This window comes from Pongo pygmaeus, chromosome 3 (assembly GCF_028885625.2).
Source record: "Pongo pygmaeus isolate AG05252 chromosome 3, NHGRI_mPonPyg2-v2.0_pri, whole genome shotgun sequence".
In the NCBI taxonomy this organism is placed as follows: Eukaryota; Metazoa; Chordata; class Mammalia; order Primates; family Hominidae; genus Pongo; species Pongo pygmaeus.
The window spans coordinates 63,382,250-63,398,209 of NC_072376.2; the positions used below are offsets into that span (position 1 = coordinate 63,382,250).

A 15,960-nucleotide genomic window follows, 5' to 3' on the forward strand; every position below is an offset into this window, starting at 1 on the left:
AGAAAGTCTAAGTTCCAGCCCCTCTCCTTATGCTAACCTCTTTAGCAGCAGATCTACAGCTGAGTGTTTTATCTCATAAGTATAAACTCATCTCAGTCATATTTCCTGCTATGGGACACCTGCACACCAAATAAACCAAGATCTGGTCCAGAAGTAAGTTGAGGGATGAGGGAGTACAGGTAAGTCAAACTTGATAACACATTTAAAGTCTGGAAATAAGTGTGCTGGTACAGAAAAAGAACAATTCATGGGTCATAAAATTGCTTTGGAATTACTTATAATAGGCTTCTTCTTTGCTTTCCCATGTCTTCTGACAATCCTCATTCATTTTCTTATTTTACTTCTCTATTGACCCTATAGCTTGTTAGATCAGTTGAATAAACATCTGCCTTTGAGATTTTAAATCCAAAATCAGGTCTTGCCTCCCTCTTCAAGCACGTCACCTCTAGGGTTCTATCATTGGTAAAAAGTCAGAGGAATTTCCCTTTCCTCTGTTTTGTAGGCAGCCCTTACCAGAAAATTCTTAGCAACAATCAGGTAATGAGATTTTTAAAGACTATTAAGGCATCAATTATTCATTAGCAACACTATTACATGTACCTGTTAGCCATGTTTTACATTCCAATTTATAAGGACAATCACAAGAGTCAAGACAGAAATTTTCATGGCAAAAGAATTTTAAAATAATTTAACGTGAACATAAAAAGGGTCACAAATTATGGTTTCCACACCCCTGTCCCTGAATTTGTTTGATTCTACAAAACAATTTCTGTGCTATTCTAATAATTTATGATCATTCATTTATCAATATAGCATTTGTGAAAACTGCGGTGCTAAGCTCATCATTAAAAACTGAAAACTTACTCTGAATTAAAGTATATTTTCAGCATTACTATTCTCCATCTCAAATGGCAGACATAATAGTAATATCACATCTTATTTATTAAAGTTACACCCCAGTGATTTACCTTGGGAAGATGTTGTGTGAGTATTTAGAGGTGTTTTCCAGCCAAAGATGAAAGATGTAAGTATCCCTGGAATATAGCATACTTTCATTGCACTTTACAGATACTGCATTTTTCAAAAATTGAAGGTTTGTGGCAACTTTTCCTTGAACAAATGTATCAGCACGATTTTCCTTATAACATGTGCTCACTTTTGCTTTGGTCTCTTTGTTACATTTTGGCAATTCTCACAATATTTCAAAAGTTTTCATTATTATTATATCTGTTGTGATTACCTGTGATCAATGATATTTGATGTTACTATTGTAATTATTTTGGGGTACCAAGAACTGTGACCATATAAGACAGTGAACGCAATTGATAAATGTTTTGTGTGTTCCGACTGCTCCATCAACTGGCTGTTCCCTGGCTTTCCCTCTCCTCAGGCCTGTTTATTCCTTGAAATACAACAATATTGAAATTAGGCCAATACATAACCCTAAAATGGACTGTAAGTATTGAAGTGAAAGGAAGAGTCACACATCTCTCACTTTAAATGAAAAGCTAGAAATTATTAAGCTTAGTGAGTAACGCATGTTGAAAGCTGAGATAGGGCAAAAGCTAGGCTTCTTGTGCCAGTTATCCAAGATGTGAATGCAAAGAAAAAGTTCTTGAAGGAAATTAAAAGTGCTATTTCAATGAACACATGAGTAATAGGAAAGTGAAACAGCCTTATTGCTGATATGGAGAAAGTTTTAAAGATCTGAATAGAAGTTCTAACCAGGCACAACATTCCCTTAAGCCAAAGCCTGATCCAGAGCAAGGTCTTAACACTCTTCAATTTCATGAAGGCTGAGAGAGGTGAAGAGGCTGCAGAGGACAAAATTGGAAGCCAGCAGAGTTTGGTTCATGGGGCTTAAAGAAAGAAGCTATCTCTATAACATAAAAGTGCAAGGTTAAACAGCAAGTGCTGAGGTAGAAACTGCAGCAAATTATCCAGAAAATCATAGGTAAGATCATTGTGAATGTGACTACACTAAACAACAGATTTTCAGTGTAGATCAAACAGCCTTCTATTGGAAGAAGATACCATCTAGAACTTTCATAGCTACAGAGAGCAAGGCCTGGCTGAAAACTTTCAAAAGACAGGCTGACTCTCTTGTTAGAGGCTAAGATAGCTGGTGACTTTAAGTTGAAGCCAATGCTCACTTACAATTCTAAAAATCCTAGGGCTCTAAAGAATTATGGTAAATCTACCCCGTCTGTGCTCAATAAACGGAAGAACAAAGCCTGGATGACAGCACATCTGTTAATAGCATGGTTTACTGGATATTTTAAGACCACTTTCAAGACCTACTGCTTAAAATAATAAGTTCTTTTCAAAATATTACTGCTCATTGACAATGTACCTAGTCACCCAAGAGCTCTGATGGAGAGGTAAAAAGAGATAAGCATTGTTTTCATGCCTGCTAACGCAACAACCGTTCTGTAGCCCATGGATAAAAGAGCAATTTCAAGTTTCGATTCTTATTATTTAAGAAATACATTTCAGAAGGCTATAGCTGCCACAGATAGTGATTCCTCTGATGGATCTGGGAGAAGTCAGTTGAAAACCAGGAAAGGATTCACCAGTCTAGATGCCCTTAAGAACATAAGTGATTCATGAGACGAGGTCAAAATATTACCATTAACTGGAGATTGGAAAAAGTTTATTCTAATGCTCATAGATGACTTTCAGGGGTTCATGACATCAGTGCAGGCATTAATTTCAGATTTGGCCAAAATAGCAAGATAACTAGAATTAGAAGTGAAGCCTGAAGGTGTGAATGAATTGCTGCAATTTCATGATAAAACTTGAAGAGAATGAGGTGATTTTCCTTATGGAAGAGCAAAGAAAGTGGCTTCTTTGAGATAGAATCCACCAGTGGTGAAGATGCTATGAACACTTTGAAATGACAACAAATGATTTAGAATATTACATACACTTAGTTGATAAAGCAGTGTCAAGGTTTGAGACAGGTTTTGAAAGTTTGGGTAAAATGCTATCAAATGGCATCAGATGCTACAGAGAAATCTTTCATGAAAGGAAGAGTCAATCAATGTGGCAAATCTCATTGTTGTCTTGTTTTAAGAAATTGCCAGACACCCCAACCTTGAGGAACCATCGCCACCCTAACCAGTCAGCAGCCATCCACATTGAGGCAAGACCCTCCACTAGCATAAGGATTATAACTTGCTGAAGGCTCAGAAGATACTTAGCATTTTTCAGCAATAAAATATATTTTAATTAAGGTATGTAAATTTTTTAGACATAGTGCTATTGAATTAATAGACTCCAGCATAGTGTAAAAATAACTTTTATGTGCACTGAGAAAGAAAAAAGATATATCTGTGTAACTCACTTTATTGCCTTATTGGCTTTATTTCAGTGGCCTGGAACCAAATCTGCAATATATCCCAGGGTTGCCTGTATGTGTAACTTGCCCATAGAAGGAAAATTCCTGGTTAATATGGCTTCCTTCTTGAAGGTTAAAAGGGCAGCCAACTTTGGCAAGTGGAGAGCAAATGATGAGACACTGCACGTAGTAGTGCCAGTAGTATTGCCAGGCATTGTTATAAATGCTTTATGCAGTTGGCCTTTCATACACATTTGTTCCACACCTGTAGATTCAACCAACTTCATATTTTAAATATTAGAAAAAAAAAAGTAACTATACTATAATAATTAATAGAAATAAAATATACATATGACAACAATTTACATAGCATTTACGTTGAATTAGGTATTATAAGTAATCAAGAGATTATTTAAAGTACACGGGAGAATGTATGTAGGTTATAAGTAAAAACTGTGCCATTTCGCATAGGGGACTTGAGCATCCATGGATTTTGATATCTGCAGGGGGGTCCTGGAACCAATCCCCCATAAATATCAAAGGATGACTAGGTATTAGTTTATTTCATCCTTTCAACCATCCTATGGAATCCACATACGATTATTATTCCCCATTTAAAGATGAGGGCAGGGAGACAGATGTTCAACATTTGCTCAAGTACACACAACTAGGATATGGAGAAACCCGGTCTCGATAGCAGGCAGTCTGTCTCCAGCGTTCTTACACTGAACCTCTGTGCTATATGCAGCGCCTACGTGTTGCTCAGAAAGGGGTGGACAACTTGTGTTTCCAGAATCTAAAAGAAGTAGCCGTCAAGTGTCCTGGAGTAGAGCAAGGGAAATTGAATGACACTCTGAATTTGTGATGCTGTAAATTCATGAGTAAATTCTGACTCTGCATATGAGACTTGTTCTCCTCCTGGGAGGTGACAGAATAGGGACAGAGAAAATGAACTTTAGACAAGGGCTGCAGCGCCTATGCTGGTGCTCTTCTTTGTGGTGAGTGCAGAAGAAGAAAACATTTAAATTTCCCTGATCTAAATGTAAATGTAGGGCTCCTTAATTGTGGGATGGTTGCATGTGTATAATTTTGCCTGGCTCAGAGATTAAGCTCTAATGGGCTTGGAGGAAGAATTGGACAACAACACTTTCTAGTGCGCTTTTGGCAGATGAACTTCTTTCAGAACGTGTTTAGGATTTTGTTATTATAATTGACAAAATATCAACATTAAAAAGGTTCTCAAGTATATCCCATAAGTTGTTGGGGTTCAGAATATCTATGAAAAATAATTCATATTCAATCCATATGATAATTTGGAAATTAACAAACTTCTTTATATGGTAGAGATTCCACAGTGGATTCTGGATTGGAGGAGATAATGTGGACCCCCAAAAACAAATAACCACTAGCGAAGAAGAATTGAGAGTAATCCAGAGCAATGGTCCCGAGCTTTTTTGGCACCAGGGACCAGTTTCATAGAAGACAATTTTTCCATGGAAGGATGGGGGTGGGGTGTGGGGTGGGCACAGTTTCAGGATGAAACTGTTCCACCTCATATCACCAGGCATTACATTCTCATAAGGAGCACACAGCCTAGACCCCTCACATGTGCAGTTCACAATACGGTTTGTGCTTATCTAATGCCGCTGCTGATCTGACAGAAGGTGGAGCTCAGGCAGTAGAGCTCCCTTGACCACCGCTCACTTCCTGCTATGTGGTCCAGTTCCTAACAGGCCACGGCCCAGTACCAGTCCATGGCCTGGGGCTTGGGGACCCCTGATGCGAGATGGCTGTGACCTCTCAGCACAGTCACACCTGCAAGGCTTATGTGTCTGGGAGAGCCAAAGATGAGACATAGGTGAAAAATGCTATTACTATCCCAATAGTACTGAAAATTTTATTTTAAAGTGGCACTGCTCAATAATAGCCACAGGCCACATTTTTGCTACTTAAATTTAAATAAATAAAACTTGAATACAATTTTAAAAGTTAGTTTCTCAGTGTCACTAGCCACATTTCAACTGCTCGAGAGCTCCATGTGGCCAGTCCCCACCACATTGCCAGCACAGGTAAACATTCCCATTATTGTAGAATATCCTATTGCACAATATTACTTAAAGAATAATGACTTGTTCACTACATGAAAGAGAACAGGACTGGGGTTACTAGGGGAGGTCAGTACTGGCAGAGCAACTGCATTCAATGAAACCAAAGAAAGAAAGCATCAGAAACTAGAAGCAGAAGATTGCAGAGCAGCACCATTTATTCTATGTGGCCCAGTATCTGGTAATCAAGTGCGCAGTGGCTTCAAGGTATGTCCTGGGAAATTGCTGTGATAGGACCTGTTTACCCTCATAATAAGCAAAGCCTGGAATGTCTCAGAGATAGAAAGACAGCTAGATAGTTGTAGATAGGGAATTACCAATGCATGAAGCTCTCTGATGTGACAAATAATAGAAGTAGGCTATTACAATGATTAACTTATTCTGAGTCATACAAATTTACATATTACACATGGATTACACATTTTCTTTTTTAAATAAAAATGTTTCCTTGTTTCTTTCTGATTATATAAATAATTCATGCTTTTTATAAATACTTCAAACAATATAGCAAAATGTAAGAGGAAAGTCAAAATCACTTGAAATTTTCAATTAGTAGACATAACCAGCAATAACCTTTTCATAAGAGAGAAATAAATATATGCATATATACACATATTGTTTTTTATTTTATCTTTAATGAGTTTGCTTTTTGTCTTGGCATTTTTAATATAGCATTTTTTTATCATCTCCTTTTTTTGTGGTGTCTCCTTGCTCTTTCCATTAACCCAAATTCTCTCTTTGTTCATACACTCAAGTGAAAATTTCTACAAAAGTATTTCCCTTCTCTGTGTATTAAATTGAGCTTATATTATATATACATTACTGCAATTTGATTTTCTCACTTAGAATTGTATGATAAACTCTTCTCAAGACAACTCATAAACGTTTAACTCATCCTTGCAAAGACTTCACATTTCCGTGGGATGAATGTTCCGTAATTTTGTCAACAGCTTCCCTACTTACTAGTGCTTTAGCTCATTTCTAGATTTATCCTCATAAAATTGTATTGTAGCATTAGTGTTAGTGATCCCTGTCCTAGATTTTTACCATACCAATAAATAAATGCAAATAAACCTGTAGATTTCCTGGAATCTTCTTATTGTGCTACAGAAGTCTTTGTTTGTGATATAAACATATATATATGATATAAATATCAAATAAAATTGCCATATTATATTCCAAAAAAAGCTCTACGAAATCATCTTTCACCAGTTATGTACACATGTGTGCGTTCACCCTTTGTACCTATTGGTGCCAGTTCTGATTATTATTTTATTTTTGGTAACCTGTACAGAGTTACCCTGTTATTCTTTTAATACAATTAAAAAATGTCTACTAATGAGTCCCACAATATTTTTGTGTTTAGTGTGTATTTGGTTGTCTCTTCCATATGTGATCTGTCAAAGACCCTCTGCAAACTTTTCTATAAGGCTTTCTTTCTCATATGAACATGTAGGAACTCTTTGCAGTAGGGTTGTGGTAGTGAACAACTCCTGTGAGCCTAACCCTGCTTCTATTCACATTACAGTCTCTAGGGGTTACATAAAACACAATGTAATTTATATCCACTGAAATCATGTCATGAAATAAGGTAGCACTAATGAATATGAGAGATAATATAAGTATTGTACATATGTCAAGTATGTGCATTGTAAATACTTTCCCAATCTATAGTTTTCCTTTGACTATACTTATAATGTGTCTTGCCTATAATTTTATGTTTAATAGAACAAAATTTTGATAGTTTCATTATAGCCAACAATTTTCCTTTTTTTTTTTTTTTTTTTTTTTTTTTTTTTTTGAGACGGAGCCTTGCTCTGGAACCAGGCTAGAGTGCAGTGACATGATCTCAGCTCACTGCAAGCTCCGCCTCCCGGGTTCACACCATTCTTCTGCCTCAGCCTCCTGAGTAGCTGGGACTACAGGCACCTGCCACCATGCCCAGCTAACTTTTTGTATTTTTAGTAGAGACGGGGTTTCACCATGTTAGCCAGGATAATCTTGATCTCCTGACCTCGTGATCCGCCTGCCTGGGCCTCTCAAAGTGCTGGGATTACAGGTGTAAGCCATGGCGCCAGGCCTTCCTAACATGTTTTAAGAGATTCCCTAATCTCTAGTTTATTTGTTTGGTCTCCTAAAATTTCCCAACATTTCTGCGATTTTATTTTATATTGAAAGGCTTAATTTACCTGCAATATGTTTTCATATGATGTAGAGTAGGCTTTTATATAAATTTCTTTCAAACAAATAGTCACTTGTGCCAGCCACAAGTATTAAATTAGCCAATAATTTCCTGCCGAATTGCAATACCTTCTTTTTCATGTATTGAAATTTATTGATTCTGAAATCTGTTTCTGAACTCTGTTCTCTCCACTCACCTTTGGCTAAGTCTATGCCAACAGCATAGTGACATGATTACTGGGGTTTGCACTTTTTTCACATATGGTAAGGCATATCTCTGCTCAACAGTCTTCTGTTTGCATAAATTACATTGTTAATACTAGATATTTACTCTTCAACACAAATTCAACAGCTTACTGTGTCAATTTGAAACAGACTATTTAGATTACAATTAGAATTTAAAGTGTGTATTAATTTTTCTTGTTTTTATTTATATTGAGATCTTGATATTTCTTAGGCTTTTTTCCCTTTTACATTTATTCAATTTTAATTCAGTCATATCTTATTTACACAATTTACTTATTTTATACCTCTTAAATTTAAGGTGAAAAAATGTAATACGATAAGCAGAGCTTTCTTAAGAATCACTATACATTGAAAAAAGTTGAAAAGAGTTACAAGAATAAGTTGAAGACTATATTTCAATACATAATTTTGTAAAAGACTAACATACAAAATATATAAATCTGAAGGAAGAAAAAGTCATCCAAATTTACAAAAAAAAAGTGGGCAAATTCAAGTACAAAATAAGGACAGAAAAATACTTCCAGTACCCCTGAGAGTTCCCTGTGCTTGCTATAAATCAATACCCTGAAAGACATCACACTTCTACTTCTATCAACATAGATTAGTTCTACCTGCTTTTGAACTTAACGTAAGCTGAATCATCAGTTTGTCCTCTTTTTGTCTCTGTATTCTTTCTTTCAGCATTGGGTTTCTGATGGGTGCATAGTCACTCATAACCACTAATGGAACTATGGAGAATGCTTAGTTCTCTTTGTTCTCCTGTAGTCCTCTTTGTCTCTTTTCTTTGAGTGCATTCGAAATTTACTGTTTACTTTTGGTGTATCTGGGTGTGAATACATATGTGTGTGGGACAGTGGGGGTATTTATCTTCTTTGAGTATTATGAATCTGTGATTTGACATCTTTCATTGCTTTCCAAAAATTTTCAGCTATTTTCTCTTCAAACATTTCTTCTGTCCCATTCTCTCTTTCTACTCCTTCTGGAACTATACTCATGGTATATTAGACCATTGGTATTGTCCCCCAGCTCTTGGCTGTTCAGGTCATTTTTTTACCTTCTTTTACCATCTTTCTTTGTTAGTTTGAATGATTACTATTAACTATTTTTGACATCACTGATATTTTATTGAAGGAATTCTTAATTTCTGATATTACTATTTTTATTTCTTGCTTTTTCCATTTGACAATTGCTTATAGTTTCCATTTTCTGTTTATAATTCTCTTTTCAATATATGTGATTTTCTTTCCTTCCAAATATTCTTAGTTGTTTAATTAAAAAAAAAGTCTATGTTTGTGTTAGTGTGTGTGTATGTGTGTACATTTCTACTGCTCCTGTTTCCTCAATTACTCCTATTTTTATTGAAGTTTTCACCTCATTCCTCTATGAGCTGTATTTCAGTTTTGCATCTTGTGACTGAACTTCTTTTGTTGGCCTATCTATGGTAGGTTGAATAATGTCCCCCAAAGATATCCACATCCTAATCCCAGGAACCTGTGAATGTTGCCTTACATGCAAAAGAGACTTTGCATATATGATTAAGTTCAAGATCCTGGGTCATCTGAGTATGCCTGACGATTAGTAAAGTTCCTTATAGGAAGGATGCAGGAAGAGTTAGTCAGGGATGGTGATGTGAAAATAGAAGCATAGGGAGAGAAGGTGGTGTGAGAACAGAAGCAAAGAGGTTGGGGTGGAAGGGAGAGAGGGAGAGACAGAAAGAGAAAGAGAGACTAGTGGGTGCTCCATGGCTGGTTTTGAAAATGGAGGAGGATGTCATGAGTCAAAAAACGCAGGTGGCATCAAGAAGTTGGAAAGAGCAAGGAAACAGATTCCACCCTAGAGGCTCTGGAAGTGTAGCTCTGCTCTCTTCTTGGTTTTAGCCCTCTAAGAGCCATTTCAGACTTCTAAGTTTTAGAACCATAAAAGGATAACATTGGGTTGTTTTATCATATAGTTCATGGTAATTTGTTCCAGAAGCCATAGGAAACTGACACACGGCCTTTTAAACATGCAGCAATTTTCTTTTTTTCTCAAGGCATGGGGGCTTAGGTGTGGATTTGTGTTTACATTGAGGGTCAGCAGTCACAAAGGTAATAAAGAATGATGTGAAGTAGGTAAGACATCAATCCATGTTTGGGACAACTGATGAAAGGGGCTCTGCATGTGCCCTCTGTACATCTTCAGTCTCAAGTGATACAGTAATCTGCCCATGGTTCCACTATTTTTTTATTTTCTTGATAATAGGAGAAGCTCAACATGCTAACCTGGGGCCAATATTGATCTTCCCTGTGGGTTTTTGAAAGTCTCTGCTGTATAAACCCCGCCAAGAATCTGCAAATTACTAGGTGTTGACCTTGATCTTTGATTCAGTTCTTTACATGTTTGCCCAACTGTCAGGAGAAGCTGCCTCAAGCCAGTTTTCTTTTGGGATCCCCATAATATTCCAGACCTCATTTCAGACGGTTATGCATTACTTGTAGCAGCTCAGATGAAGCAAATTACTTGGAATTGGGATTAGAAGAGAAGCAATATTTGTTTTTGTAGTAAAGCAAATTTTAATGTTGATAAAATGATAAAATAATAACTAAATCAGGAAATAATAGGATGTGTATAGAAAGTCAGATCAATTTAACCAACCAGAAATCCAGAAGCAGGCAAAATTCATAAGATAATTTAAGGGACACTTCAAACCAGTGGGAAAATTCCAGGGGAAAAAAATAAGTTTGATCCTTAATGCCACCTTGTACCATAAAAACTAAATATTTGAATATAAAAGAAATGAATCTTACAAAAGGTGACAGGAATTTTGGGAAAATAATATAAAATGTTAGGACAAAGAAAGGTTCTCTATGTGTAATACAACATTCAAAGGCCAGAAAAGAAAACAACGATAAGTTTGACTAGGTTTTTAATAACAAACACGCAAGGCAAAGAAGTCACCATAATCCAAGTCTAATATGTAAAAAGCTTTCACATATTACTAGGAAGAAACTAACAGTATAACCAAAAAATGAGCAATGGATATGAAATGACAGCTCACAATATGAGCACCACAAATGAACTTTAAATGATGAAAAATGAACAAGCTAACGCTAATAAAATACATTAATATTAAATTATAATAAATATCCTTTTTACCTATGAGATTGTCAATGATTTTTTAAAAGTTGGTAATGCCTGTTTTGGCTACTGTATGTAGCACAGTCATCCTCAACATCTCTGATGGGTTTCCAAATGTGTGATACCAACAGTTACGAAGTTAAGATGTATTCATCTTTGTATTTACAACGTTCAAAGCATTTCATGACACAGTACAAGAACAATTTATGCTTAAATAATGAACAAATTCGACTAGAAATCATCTTGCTAAGAATGTTTACTATCCTTTATTTACTAAGGGAGAAACTACTGTACACTTACAGAAAATTAATGAACAATTGAAACAACAGCTGTGCCAATTAACTCTTAATCAAAAATTTAATTAATTATACACAGCTATTCTGGAGAATTCTAGCTAATCCAGACACTACTGTAGCTACCCTTTTGTTTTGGAAAAATATCACATCAAATTACTTCAACGCAAAATGTAATTTTTGTAATTATTCATTATTCTGACAAAGTGATTTTGTTTTCTACAATGTAGACATTTTTTCTGCTAGCCATGCATCTTCAGAATTGCACAGATAGTCACACCCACCATCAGCAAGGCATACCAACTAACAAATAGATTGTAAACAGTACAGTGTGGACAGCATACTACAAATTTATTGAAACTATAATTATTTATTTACTCGAAGAAAGTCTTCTCTTTTCATGATCACCATGAAACCCTAGTAAATTATACCAGTAAATAATATCTGAAATTCTCAAGTATTTAAAAAGTCAATATATTGACGTCTGTAGAACAGAATTTTAATCAATATTACAGTATATTAATACATATAATTAAGTGTTGTTAAAAGATACTTTTTCACGAGATGAGCACATAAAAATAATCAAGTAAAAACTTAAATTCTTGGACTAACAAGTGGATGAATTTAATAAAAAAACTTTTAAGATTATTTTACTTTTCAAATGTTTTTCTTCACTGTGAACATTAGTTTCAATTAAAATTTCGAATATATATTATAAAAACACAATAAGGGAAGATTGTGAATTTCTACAATTTTAATATACTTGTAAAAATATCTTTCCAATATAAAGTCCAACCTTCAATTATATATATATATATATATATATATATATATATATATATCCATATTAATGGAAAAATCCTGGACATTCAGATGTAATTAAAATCAGTTGAAGGAATTATAGACTATTTTGTTTCTAATTCACTGAAATTAAAAATAACAATAGTGATATGAAGGCATTTATTTATTGTATGGTAGATATGCTCTTACGAAAAACAGTGAGAGAATATATGGCATATTAAGATTTCTTTCTAAATATTATAATAGTAATAACAGAAAATGAATAAATGATCTTCTGTCTTAATGAATCCATTTGATAGGCAAACACCTGCATTACATGCAAAACACTTCTGTCATTGATATGCTTATCATTTTTTCCTGAATGACCTTGAAGCTTAATGAAATTCACATGAAAGTTTTACTACGCATGTTTAAAGAAAGCAGTTAAAAAGACTCAGATAGCTGTAAAAAATCGAATCTCATTTTATTAAAAAAAAATCCTCTGTTCTCATTTACTGAAAAAGTAAACTGCTTCAATTCAAAAGCAGTTTACAAGCAACTTCCATGGTGCCTCTTTGTTGTCACATGGCAATGTCCCCTAGATTGACAAGTGGTGCAATGGTCCTTGAGGACTGATTTCTAAGGATGTTAAAAGCATGAACTTCATGATTTTTAAATACTTTCTTAAATACATGCTTCAAAACAAAGTCAAACATTGAACCAACAATTTAAGAAAGAAGGTCTCAGTGTTGACAATAGGAAACACTATAAAGAACATTCATCTAGCTTCCGGTTTACATTTGACAAAAGTAGAGGTACACAGTTGTAGAACAATGTGAAATGCCTGGGCTCTGTTCAGCAAGGTAAATCTACATAAAGTCACTAGTGATTAAGATAGAAGGAATCTTTAGAGTGCCATATGCTGACATTTGGAAAATTTAAATGACATGTGTTAAATCTATTAATACAGGAAACTTTCTGTGAGCTTTTAGAACATTTACAGACTTCTTGATTTGTGATTTCCCTATATAACATAAAAACATGATTTCTTTGGGTTAGTAAAAGCTTTAGGCACAACAATATACAGAAGATAGGTTTTCACTGACTTTGCAGCCTACCTACCCCCACCCTTAGGCAACTCTCCTGGGGCACCATTTCCAGTTATAATTCTCATCAAGAGATGAGACCATTTTCTTTCTAACAAGAATAATCATATTTATTCAGAAAAGCAAACTGCAAGTGTAGACCTGAATTTTGCCTTTTATCCTCTCCTGAAAATACAGAAAATGCAAACAAAGAGAATTGTGACCTTACATTAATCAGGTGCTATTCATTGCACAACACAGAACATCTCTAGAATCTTTTTATATGATTTATCTACTTGTGATACTAGAAGTGTTAGAATCCACAGGACTTCTTATGTTTCATGATGCATAGTGTAGAAAATGCATACAGCATTGCTGTGCTTAGCCATATTGGAGCCTGAGGCAAAGACAAAATCAGTAATACTGATCTATCTGTATTTAAAATTTGGATGTTTTGTTCATCACGGTTTTTGAATTAATTCTTGTTTTTAAAAATGTATTGCATTAAAAATAGATAAATTGAATGACATCAAAATAAAAACTTTTGTGCATCAAAGAACTCTAATAATAAAGTGAAACAGCAACCACGAAATGTGAGAAAATATTTGAAACTCATATATCTGATAAAGGGTTAATATCCAGTATATATTTAAAAACTCCTCCATCTCAAAAGCAAACACACAAAAAAAACAAACAACCCAATTAAAATATGGGCCAAGAAATTGAACAGACATTTCTCCAAAGAGGATATTATCCAAATGGCCAATAAGGACATGAAAGGATGCTCAACAGTACTATTATTAGAGAAACGCAAATTAAAACCACAATGAGATACCACTTCATACCCCTTAGAATGGTTAAAATCAAACAGAAAATAACAAATGACACTGAGAATGTAGAGAAACTGGAACTCTTGTGCCCTGCTAGTGGCAAAGCAGGGCCACTAAGCAGTACAGCCTCTATAGAAAACAGTATGGTGCTTCCTCAAAAATTAAACAGAATTACCGTATGATCCAGCAACTCCACTTTGAGTTTATACCCAAAAAAACTGAAAGCAGGGACTTGAACAAATATTTGTACACTCAAGTTCATAGCAGCATTATTCACAATAGCCAAAATGTGGAATCCATCCAAGTGTCCATCAGTGGGTAAATGGATAAACAAAATGTGGTATATACATCCAAGGAAACATTATTCAGCCTTAGGGGAAAAAAAGGAAATTCTAATATATGCTACAGTATGGATGAACCTTGAAGACATTTTACTATGTGAAAACAAGATAGTCACAAAATGACAAATACCATATGATTATACTTAAATGAGTTTCCTAGGGTAGTTAAATTCATAGATACAGTGGAATAGTGGGGGTTGGGGGCTAGAAGAAGGAATGAATGGGGGCAAATTGTTTAAACTATGCAGAGTTTCAGTTTGGGAAGATGAAAATGTCTAGAGATGGATGGTGGTAATAGTTGCACAATAACGTGAATTACTTAATGCCACTGAACTGTAGACTTTAAAATGGATAAAACAGTAACATGTATGTTATGAATATTTTGCCACAATTTAGAAAATATTGCATGTAAATATTACCCAACTCAATTATTGGCGCTACCTCTCCTTCAACTCACTTAAAGTTTCTGCCTGAGAGTGCTTTACTAACTTCACCCTTGCCCTGGCCCTGGAAAATTTCCGTGTTTGTTTGGCTCATAGATGCTATGAGCTGAATGTTTGTGTCCCCCCCAGCCCCAAATTCATAAGTTGAAACCTAATCCCCAATGCAGTCTTGAGATGATTAGGTCATGAGGGCAGAGTCCTCCTAAAAGGGATTGGTGCCATTATCAAAGGGGCCTGAGGGAGCTTGTTTCCTCCCTCTACCCTGTCAGGATGCAGTAAAAAGGCGCTGTCTAGGAGGAACAGGTCCTCCCTGGGCACTGAATCTGCTGGTGTCTTGATCTTGGACTTCTTAGCCTCTAGAATGGTAACAAATAATTTTCTTACCCAATCTACAGCATCTTGTTATTATAGCAGTCTGAGTGGACTAAGACAATAGAATACAGCATAAAATAACATGTTATTTTCTTTCTTTCCCCTTCTTCCCACCCTCAAACTCCTGGTGTTTGTTCTTTTATAAGATAGATTAAAATGTACTTAAATTACAAGCTGAGAACCCTATGTTGGGCTCTGGGTAACAGGGATGCACTTGTGAGATTTCAATTCTTTATCGAGTTTGATTTCTCTATTCATCTCTCCTTCACAGCTTTCAAAATCTTAGTCTTAAAATTATTGTAGTAGAAACAAATATTAAAAGTAATTTTTTGAAAGGTTATCTCAAAAGCTCTGAGAAACTTCACCTTTTACAAAGACATTGGTTAGCTCTTGGCATGATTAATGTTAGCATGTTTGATCCCTCTATCAACGAAGGAGAACATTTTGAAATTGGCTTTATTTTTTGCTAAATAAAATATCACCACATGTAAGGGAGAAATAATGTTTAAACAATATTTTGATAAATATGTTATTTAAAATGCATGTGAGGAACTCCATATCAAAAAGAGAAAATAAAAATTAACTAACGTTTCAAAGTATATAGATCCTTCATTTTATGTTTGAATACTCATGAATTTATCAGTGTGTAAACTGCATTTGAGAGTACAGGACTTTTGTAGTATCCTCAGTGAAAATGATACCACTAACTCCCTGAATTGTAAAATCAAGGCTATCTCAAATGATTTAAACTTAAGGTTTTCACTCATGTTTAATGCCAAAATATTCCTAACTATAACGTTCACACTAATCCAATTTTTAAATGCAGC

General features: G+C 35.0%; 1 long non-coding RNA gene across 31 annotated transcripts in view; it reads right to left on the minus strand.

Annotated features, from left to right (window-relative positions):
• Nucleotides 1–15,960, minus strand: part of LOC129027787 (uncharacterized) — a 61,758-nt gene that overhangs the window by 34,123 nt on the left and 11,675 nt on the right. Inside the window, exon 1 of one of the 31 annotated variants that reach the window (XR_010126272.1) lies at nucleotides 13,185–15,934. The exons of 29 other annotated variants lie outside the window; for them this stretch is intronic. This is a non-coding gene — a long non-coding RNA (uncharacterized LOC129027787). Of the gene's footprint in view, nucleotides 1–968; nucleotides 12,040–13,184; nucleotides 15,935–15,960 lie in introns of those variants that run through there. One more of the 31 variants, XR_010126270.1, reaches the window with a different exon arrangement.